Source organism: Protopterus annectens, chromosome 2.part1, assembly GCF_019279795.1.
Source record: "Protopterus annectens isolate FY-2018-M chromosome 2.part1, PAN1.0, whole genome shotgun sequence".
NCBI classification, from domain to species: domain Eukaryota; kingdom Metazoa; phylum Chordata; order Ceratodontiformes; family Protopteridae; genus Protopterus; species Protopterus annectens.
This window is the reverse complement of record NC_056729.1, coordinates 1,673,278,335-1,673,288,988: the sequence shown is the minus strand read 5'-3', so window position 1 is coordinate 1,673,288,988 and position 10,654 is coordinate 1,673,278,335.

Below are 10,654 nucleotides of genomic sequence, written 5' to 3'. Positions count from 1 at the left end.
TTTTAAGACTATGTTAAATAATGACTCCAGGGTGTCCTGATAGGTCATATTTTAGACTATTCAGGAGGCATCCTGAGATGTTATCAAGGTGTACTGAGGCAGTGTTCTTGGCTTTAGTGAGTGCAGTCAGTGCATGCTCCCAAATTATAGCCGGAGGGATTATGTTGGAACTGAATTTGTCCACTAATAGGTTTGCTACATCCCCAGGTTTGGTGAAAGTGGCACCGTTAACTCCCAGTTCTGCACATTGTTGTGTGCTACCCTTGAGGTTTCTGACATACCTGTAAAGTGATAACACTCCTTCTGCCATCAAGTGAGCCACCCATATTCACAACCATCAACCATACCATACTCTACCATAACACACTCTATTAGGTGGCAGCCATTCATCTCTAAATAGAATTTAGTCCAAATCGGTTATCATTAATCCTTGTACTGCCTTGGGCTGGACTGTGCAAGTATTGGCATAGTTAGCTTAGCAGACACCCAAAGGAGGTGTGATACCATATGCAAATGATGTGCGATTCACAGACATGCAGATTTGCCGATAACATTACGTATACATTGCTTTGACGAATATGCAAATGATCCTTGTGCATCCATAATCATATCTGTGCCATGCCTCTCAACTGTCCAGATTTTTGAAGAATGTCTAGATTTTTGCCTCATATTTTTGGTTCATTCATCATACAATTTGTGATTTTCTGGCAAATGACAGGGGACTGAAGTCATAAAATAATTACAGACATCTGAGTTTCCAACTTCATATCATTAAGAAAATGCAGATGAATGCAAACCCTTTTATACTAGCTGCTTTCTGTTTTACCATCATCAGCAGAAACATCAATTCCTTTTTTCCCATTTTCCACATGAGATTGAGGTGTCATGTCAACTGTCATCATCTGTCTCGATTCAGTGCTACTCTCCTTCTTTCTTCAACAGTCATACCTGTCTGTCACAGGTCTTCTGTCATACAATCCATCCACTTCTTTGCTAGACACCCTCACTTCCTCTTGCCTTCTTCCTGTCGGCCACAAAACTTTTTCATTAGATTGCCTTCTGCTTTTCTGCACATGTGCCTAAATCACCACAAACTATTCTTTTTGACCTTCTCTGCAACTGGAGCTACATTAGCTGCTGCTCTTATGTCCTCATGTCTTTGCCTGTCCCACAGTGGGCATCCTATCATCAGTCTCAGGCGTTTCATCACCTCTAGCTTCCTCAATTGCCTTTCTGCCCAAGTTTCTGTGACATACAGTAGTACTGGCTGCATCACTGTTTAGCTGCTTATCTGGAGTCAAGCTCAGCTAAGCTACTCACTCACTCAAGTCACTACACCACAGGTGCCAGTATAATTCTATCATAGACCACATGGGCTTTAAAAACCTGAGACATATTTCCCTGAACTATATGAAGAGACATTGTGGCTCTCTCTGAATATGTGTCTCAGGCAAGTATGTTCCCTGCATAGAGCAGCGTTCTGCATGCACCAAGGATAATGTCACAGTCTGAACAAAAGATGATTGACTTCAACGACTGGCCTAGTTTCTGGTGCCCTTCCCAGATGCCTCAATATTTGTCAGCATGGCAGGACATGGCTAACAGACCATGTTGCTTTGCAAGGCATGTTCTGCACCTGTCTCCTCTAGGTTTCCAAATATTGACTAAAACTTTATCCACCCCCTTAGAGCCTTTTTATGAATGCCATATAGACAAAACTACCAACATAGCAAACAAAACCCATAGATACCTAAAGGTTTTACTACTTAATGACAGGAGCTTAAACAAGAAAGTCCACACACTACAAGCTTTCCTCACGCTGAAGAATATAGACATCTATGCCATTAATGAGACATGGTTTAAATCTGCAGAAAGTATTTTGGCAGTGCAAAGCTTCAGTGTCTTCAACACATTTAGACCGTGAGCAGCACAGACTGGGCCAAAAGGTGGAGGAATTTCAATCTATATTAGCAAGAAGCATAAATCTACATTAGTTAAATAGGATGATGCCCTGGACTTTAGTACAATTCACAATAGACAAAGTCCCATACCACTTCCTAGCAAGCTGTAGGTCAGCCTCTATGTCCCTAGAATTTCATAGCACATACCTAGACCTACTGGAGACACTCACCATTAAACCAAATACCATATTCATGGGATACTTTAACTACCCATCTATAGACTGGAAAACATACTTATACTTGCAGGCACAACAATCCCTGGACTTTATTAACACAAATACCCTTGACCAGACAGTATGCACACCCACTGGAGGTTCAAACATGCTAGAACTGGTACTCACCAAAATACACGAGCGTTGACCCCTCCCCGGTGTCATGTTCTTACCTGTGAGGTTGGACCACAAAGGTGTTTCCTTCAAAATGAAAATCAACTCTGTAACCATAGCAAACCATGTAACAGTTGTAAACGATTCCAAAGCAAACTACACACTATAAAGTGACAGCTCAACAAAATTCTGTGCCCCTCCCAACCCCAAGTTCATAGCAGCCTATGCGGAATTGTTCACAGAGACCATGCACAACTATGTAAATGACTGCAGAGAGCTGCTGTACCTACTAGAAGTAAGCCCAAAACAAACTCTAAAAACAAGCCCCATTGGTGGAATCTTAACCTTAGCAAAAACAAAGAATACCAGTGCTGTAAACTGTGCTTCTGTAAAATCCAATGCGAACAAAAGAGAAAAAGAGCTCAAAAGCTTTGCTGATTATCGTTGTAATAAAAGGTTGAACATCACTGTGTTCTTTTTCTCTTTTGTTGGAATCTTAACCTTAACAGGGTATATAACAAAAGGAAAAAAAGTCATGGCTAAAATAAGGAAGTGCAACTCCCATAAATGATAGGATATCTCTAACTAAACTAAACAGGAAACATAGAGGACTTATTAAGTCCAACAAAGCCAGTTAAGAGGTCAAGAAAGCCTCACACTCTCAAGACAATAGCAAGGCCATCTACAGCTATGTCCAAAGCCTCAAAGGCAGTACACATCAGTGTGCCAAACTGGTGGTCAATGGTGCCAACATTACTGAGCAGAGGAGGCATAGCGAATTTGTTGGCTGACAAATTCAGCTCAAACTTCAGCCCCCCACTCCTACTCTGTCTCCCCCAGTGAAATAATACTAGTATAACCCTCCTCAACTATTGACAAAGAGCAGTTCCTGGTGACACTCACTACTGACAAAAACACAGCCTCAACGCACCACAGCAAAATCACAGGATGCCTCCTAAATAGACTGAAACATGTCGCATCAGGAAAACTTGAGACATTTTTTGGTTATAGCCTCAGGACAGGCTTTGCACCATGAGAATAGAAAGCTGCAACAGTTATCCCACCTCACAAAGGTGGACCATCAACCACCCCCACCTATTAGTCTGACTATTCTAATGTGCAAAGCCATGGAATAAATGATCGACTAAGATATAGTCAACCTTCTCACACTGGACCCAACCCAGTGTGGCTTTGTCAAGCAAAGGTCATGCCTACTAAACCTGGTAGACTTCTTTGAGAAGGTCACTGAGGCAATGGATGAGGGGAAAATGGTGCATCCCACCTACCTGGACCTGAAAAAAGGCATTCAATACAATACCTCATTCAGGTATAATTCACAAACTCAGAGACATATGCATAAACCCCTATATAACTTGCTGGTTAGCAGGATGGCTTACAGACAGGACCCAGGAAGACAGGATTGGCTGATACCACCTCTACTAAGGGGCCAGTCACCAGTGGGGTACCTCAAGGCTCATTGCTGGGACCATTCCTATTTGGCATCTACTTCTTGGAGGTAAAGGCTAAAGTCAAGGGCCTTTGGCTGATAAAGTTTGCATGTGACTGCAAATTGGGAGCTATCATAGATTCTTCCCATGACACAAACCTCTTACAAGAGGGTTTAACACAGACAAATGACTGATGCCAAAGTCAAGGACTAAAACTCAATGCAAAGAATTGCATTATAGTGCCGTTTGGGAAAACAGCCACCCAGGCTAATTACTCCATTGATAAGACACCCCTATGAGTTGAGCCATTTGTCAGGGATCTGGGAACATATGTAGACAGTAATCTGGCATTTTACTAACATGTGGTCAAGGTAATGAGAAAATTCTATGTTGCCCAACTTATAAGTAAGAGTAAGAGAATCCATGTCCAAGGAAGTCATAGTGCCTCTTTATTTGGCCCTTATCAGACCAATCATTGAGTATAATTGCCCCTGACCTTTCATATGCAACAGTTGGAATGCCAATAAAGGTTTCTTACCAGGAGAATCCAGGATAAATATATGGATCACGTTAAAGTCCTATCTCCGTAATTTGTCTCCTACAGGTGACTGAGAGGTGATCTATGCCTGGCATACAAGCCATCCTCCGACCGGCTCTGATGGACCTTTTGCACATCCACAAAATGAGCAGCATCAGAACCACTAGATCCAAGGATTTAAACTTTGCTTGTGACATAAATGACATGTTGGCAAGACAGATGTGTGTCTCAGAGAATCCCCATGCTGTAGAACAGGCTCTCCATCCATATGAAGTAGAGTCCATCCCTAACCCTATTTAGGCATAACCTTGGCCAATGGATGGGAAATCAGAAATTCACTCCCCCCTCACTGGCCCCCATGTCTCTGATAGAGGCAGAGTGTAATGCCCAAACTAGCATTCCCCCACATAACCTCTAGAAACTTTCTAACTTACATATCCACTCCTAATAAATGCCCATAATACATAGGGACATAAATGGGTTGGACTGCATGGCTAAGCTTATAAAGGCCCTGGTGATAATTAGCCTAGTATATAAATATGAACCTATGAAAACCTTACTTTTCAGCTTCTTTGGCATTCTTCTGTCATACACTACCCCTGATACTCTGTACCAGTTGACTGCAGCCCCCCTGATTCTAGCTTTGACCTCCTCATTCAGACTTCCTTCTACTCAACCACCCCTTCCAGATACCTGATGCTGTTAACCTGTTTCACTATTTTATCTTTTATCTCAATTCTCATCTCCTTCTGATTTCCCCATCTGCTGCCATTACAGCTGTCATCCGTATTCAGTTTCATCCCGTGTGTCTTAAGTTTTGCATTCCATTCCTCTATTCTTTGCAGAAGTTTTTGCTCAGAGTCTGCCTGCATGAGTGCAACATCATCTGCATACAACAACTTTGTTGATCTGTCCTCTCCATCCTGTTTGCTAATGTAGTCCAACATCAGTATGAACAGCAGTGGGCTCAGAGCTGAAACCTGATGCACACCCACTCCCACTGTAACTCTTTTGTGAGGCAGAACACTGTTCTTACTTAAGTCATTGGGTCCTTGTACATAGCCTGCACTAGTTCTACCAGTGTTTCTGTGACTCTGAATTACTGGAGGACTGCCCAAATTAGCTTTATTGGGACTTTGTTATATGATATCTCTGAGAATAGGAATGCCCAGTTGGACTCATTCCTCATTTCTAGCTTCTTCTCAACCATCTGTCTCACTGCAAACATCAGATCGGTTGTGCTGCATCCAGATCTGAATTTGAACTGCACACCTCCCATCTTACTTTCTACTAGTACATGTATTCATTTATCAGTCACCCACTCCACAACTTTCATGTAAAGTGATTTCCGTCCATACTGCTTTGAGGACTCTCAAGAGATATTTCTCCCCTGTCTTACCCAACATCTTTATCATATCTGCTGTGACCTCATTTGAGCCTGCTTATTCCGTAGTGGTATCCTTACTTCTTCTAGGGTGGGCTCCTACTCATCTTTCATTGTCGGCTGTGTCTGGGACAGTACAACTTCTGTGGGGTTTGTTCATTCAGAAGCTGCTGGAAGTGCTACTTCCATTTACATTTCATGTCCTGTGGACTGGTTTGGAGGTTGTTAATGAAAGGTGAATGGCTATCTTCTTTATCTTTCTGTCTTCGCCTTTCAACCTGATATAGTTTCTTTGTGTAATCTACTGAGTCACTTCCCAGAAGCTGAGTGCCTGTGATGTCTTGTTCTTTGCTATTGCAATTCCTATGTTAGTTTCTTTGTTAACCAATTAATATTTCTTCCTAACCTGGTTCAGCTTTTCTGTCTCCCACTTTTTTCCCTGTAATCCTTTCTTTTGATGATACCCTGGACTTCTATATTTCCCCACAAGCTTTCCTTTTGCACCTTATTTCCATACCTGCAGCACAGACTCTAAGTTTATTTGGGCTTTTGTCCACCCACCCATTATTTTTGGCTTTATCCAGAGTTCTTGTCCTGAGTAGTTGGGAGGTATGATCTGCATGCAGAATTCAAGCCTATTCACTACAAGGTTTTCCTTGTTGGCTACTTCTCAAATGTAGAAAAGAAACTGTTGTTGCCATTGTGATGCAATTTTATTATGTTTAGCCAGCCTCTTGATATGGTCCAGCCTTATATTTGTTTAATTTTTTAAGTGTTGTAAATTCATTTTCTTAGAAACATTTATAGTGTTTGGTTCTTTAAGTCCACCAATGTCATTTTTGAATACTGAACAACACATTAAAAAGTAGGCCTCTAGACTAAATGCTTGGCAAAATAAATTGCACATGAAAATGCTCTGACCTGTTTTGCTCCCAGCAAAATAATCTTAGTTGTTTCAGTGTTGTTGCTCTCTTTAGGCAGCCTCCTGATGACCGTCCACCCTTGTATTTGTTTAATTTTATATTAAGTACGGTAAGTTCATTTTCTTTGATGCAATGCTTTCATTAAATACATCTGAAACTTGAATATGGCAAAAATGTCACTTTATAGCTGCAGCCCTTTACTTTCTTAGCTTGACTGACATAAGTACTCAGGCACTGTGAGTAATTTGGCTGGTGGGGATGGGGGGACACACTGCACAACCACCGCAATGTCTCAGTTTACCAGGCTGTTTTTTTTTTTTATTTTATTGTCGCTTATTCAATTTGGAAATGTTATGTTATATTCATGCTTTATAATGCATGGTTGTGTAATTATTGTATTTTACACTGCAAGCATATTATATTAATTTAAGTGTTTTATTTGAAACGATTCTGAGTAACATATAGTTTCATAGGTTCATAGGAGATTACTAGGCTAATGGCTCAAGAGCCTGTGCAGTTTTACCCAGATTTTACCCAATTTTCTATCCCTAGGGGAAAGATAACAAGCGTTAGCAATTGAGGTTTTGACAGTTTTTACAGATTGCCTCTGTCCATATTTTTGAATGTAGCTTGATTAATATTTACTTTTTGTTTGTGGATTGTTTGATGAAGAAAGATATTTAAAAAAGACCTTTTGCTTTGTTTGGCTGATTTCTGTTTGTCATTATTTTTCGCTGCCCTCCCTCCCATAGTCTGACATTATCTTTATTAGAACTTAGAAAATGGCCGACCTGTAGATCAGCACACGTATTAGAGAACAGACGTTTTCCAGCATGGTGTTAATCTACAGGGAATTCCAGCTGAAAAATGAGTCTGCTGCCCCAGTTGGCTTCTTATTTTATAAATAAGGTGACTAGTCACTGGTGCTTATTAGCTGGCAGAGTTCAATTCAAGCTATTGTACATGACATCAACTGTCTGGAATACTCACTAACATGCTTAGAGCATTAATTCTTCCAGAGTACTGTTAAAGCTCATTTTTCTGATACTGCAAATCTGGTGTTCCTACTAAATTGCTTGATAACTTTTAGTTAGCTGCAAAGTATTATTCATCGTGCAACAGTATAGTACCTAACCACTGTTTAAATCATGCTTGCTGTATCTACCCTTTGGTCCCAGTGGGTCTTCATTATGTTCTAAATTGCTAGGTGATGTGCCATGAGGGCTATTAGAAAGAACTGCACCGGTGTTACAGCACACTTAGTTTTTTTAATAGTTCCTTTGATTCCATTCCATTAACACTGCACTTTGCTCTCTATAACTTGTGCTTCACACAATCCCTGCTCCATTTTTTTATTTTTCAGTGAAACCTCAATTAAAGGTTTGTCACTATCAAGTAGTCCAACCCTGTACTACCATAATTAAGGAATAATTGAACTCTGTTCTCCCAAAGTCCCTGGTGTTTAAATGCTCATACTAACACGTTACCACTCATATGCAAGACCTTCCCCTTGAATTTTCTCCATAGCAACAGATGAGAATCTTAAAGTCTTAGCTAGCTATCTTGTTTTTAATATTTGAATTTTAGATGCTATGTTACTACTTTGTCTTAGTATTAATGCTAAAACCGCTGAAGGTGACACACCAATCACTTACTTTGTGTCATCCTTCATTACGGATATTTTGTGTCTTCTGTCTCTCTACTAGAAAATTGCAATGCTTGCTACCTTGCATTCCAAAGCCTTATCTGTTTGAGGCTCATTGCACCTTGTCTCTCCACTCATCTGTAAATATAAAAGTAGAACTAAGCAAATCAATTTACTTATATAAATTATCCATAGACCTTTCATTATTGTTGTTTCAAACCAACCTATCATAGTACATCAATTCATGAATATTAATGCCTATCAGAAAAATGTGCAAGATTACTTCAAATGCATAAATTATTCACTCTTAGATAAAAACTGTGTTAAATATATAAATATATAAATAAATAAATAAATAGATGAATAAATAAATAATTGATTATACATGCAATAAATATGTATTTATTTAAAAGTTTTTAAAAAACCTTAAACTTTTCATTTGTTATACTTGGGGACTGGTTTTATGTAGGTATGTATAATGGATTAGTGCCCTCTAGTGTCCATTACAAAAATTGCACTAGGGCTTATTAGCTCTTATTTTAAGTAAGGGTGTTATGGTTAGAAAATCATTCATTCCTGGTTTAGTGTTGGAATCTAAATTAACCTGCCACCATAACTCCCTACTTTCCTTTTTTGTAAAGGACACTAGAGGGCACTAATCCATTATACATACCTACATAAAACCAGTCCCCAAGTATAACAAATGAAAAGTTTAAGGTTTTTTAAAAACTTTTAAATAAATACATATTTATTGCATGTATAATCAATTATTTATTTATTCATCTATTTATTTATTTATATATTTATATATTTATATATTTAACACAGTTTTTATCTAAGAGTGAATAATTTATGCATTTGAAGTAATCTTGCACATTTTTCTGATAGGCATTAATATTCATGAATTGATGTACTATGATAGGTTTGAAACAACAATAATGAAAGGTCTATGGATAATTTATATAAGTAAATTGATTTGATTCACTATTTAAAGGTCTTAATTAATTAATGAGACTTGTCTGATGAAGTCCTATGTAGGCTAAAACGCATACTGAACTGTTGTTGTAAGAGCTATACAAGTTATCGTTTGCTTCAACATTTTATGTGATTTTAAAAGTTTGTGGAATAAACTGCTTGGACTGAGTTACAACGTTTCCTGGCACTTGTTTATTGTATTGTTGGTTTTTGAAGTGCTGGTACCTTTTTCCTGGTTCGTGACACACCAATCACTTACTTTGTGTCATCCTTCATTACGGATATTTTGCGTCTTCTGTCTCTCTACTAGAAAATTGCAATGCTTGCTGCCTTGCATTCCAAAGCCTTATCTGTTTGAGGCTCATTGCACCTTGTCTCTCCACTCATCTGTAAATATAAAAGTAGAACTAAGCAACAATTACTTTTTCCTCTTTTTCACTTAGTTGTTCCCTCATTGGGTTTCTACTGTTTCCCACTTTGTCTCATCACTGATTGTTTCTGTAGCTCACAGGTCAGGGGGGTTGGGACCTGTTTCACTTTCCCTCACACCCCTACCCTATCCTACCCTACCCTACTCTACCCCCAATTCTCACCAGATCTCTTACTCCAGACTTAACACATCTACATCCCCATACCCCCAGGATCCGAACCAGTCCTTTCTCTCCATCTCACCCTATCACTGACTCTCTTCCATTTCACTACTATTCAATCCAAGCTATCAAACATAACCAACCACTGAATCTTCTATGAATCTCAACTGTAACACTTGTATCCAGTCAGATCTAAGTCAGAAGATCGACTTTTCAGAAAGTTGAACATCATATGGTCGAGACCATATAATTGGCTTTCCAAAAGTAATGAGACAAAACAACAACAATCTAGGTTTTGGGGGGAGCAAGTGCCCCTGCACCTACTTTCTGTATATTATATATATACCAGCTCTGAGATTGCACTATGGTGGGGAAAAGAGTAAATTCCCTGATTGGCACTCTACCATGATTTCCACACAAAAACATCGATGTTTTGCAAAGTTGATCATATGGTCTCAACTTTCTTAATTTTTAATCTTCTGAAGGGGACTCGTATCCAGTCATCTGTTTGTCCAAATCTATCATTCAACTCTCTTCATCCTAACTTATCACTACCTCTCTCCATAACACTCCTATTCAGCTCCTCTCACTCCTGCCCAATTGACTGTCGTCCTTCTCAGACTCCAGCTCCTCCCATACTTTTTCCTTACCTCACTAACACCTGTGTGCTGTGGAATGTCACATTGACAGTTGTCCCTCTCAGACTCCAGCTCCTCCCATACTTTTTCCTTAACTCACTAACACCTCTGTGCTGTGGAATGTCACACTGACAGTTGTCCTTCTCAGACTCCAGCTCCTCCCATACTTTTTCCTTACCTCACTAACATCTGTGTGCTGTGGAATGTCACATTGACAGTTGTCCCT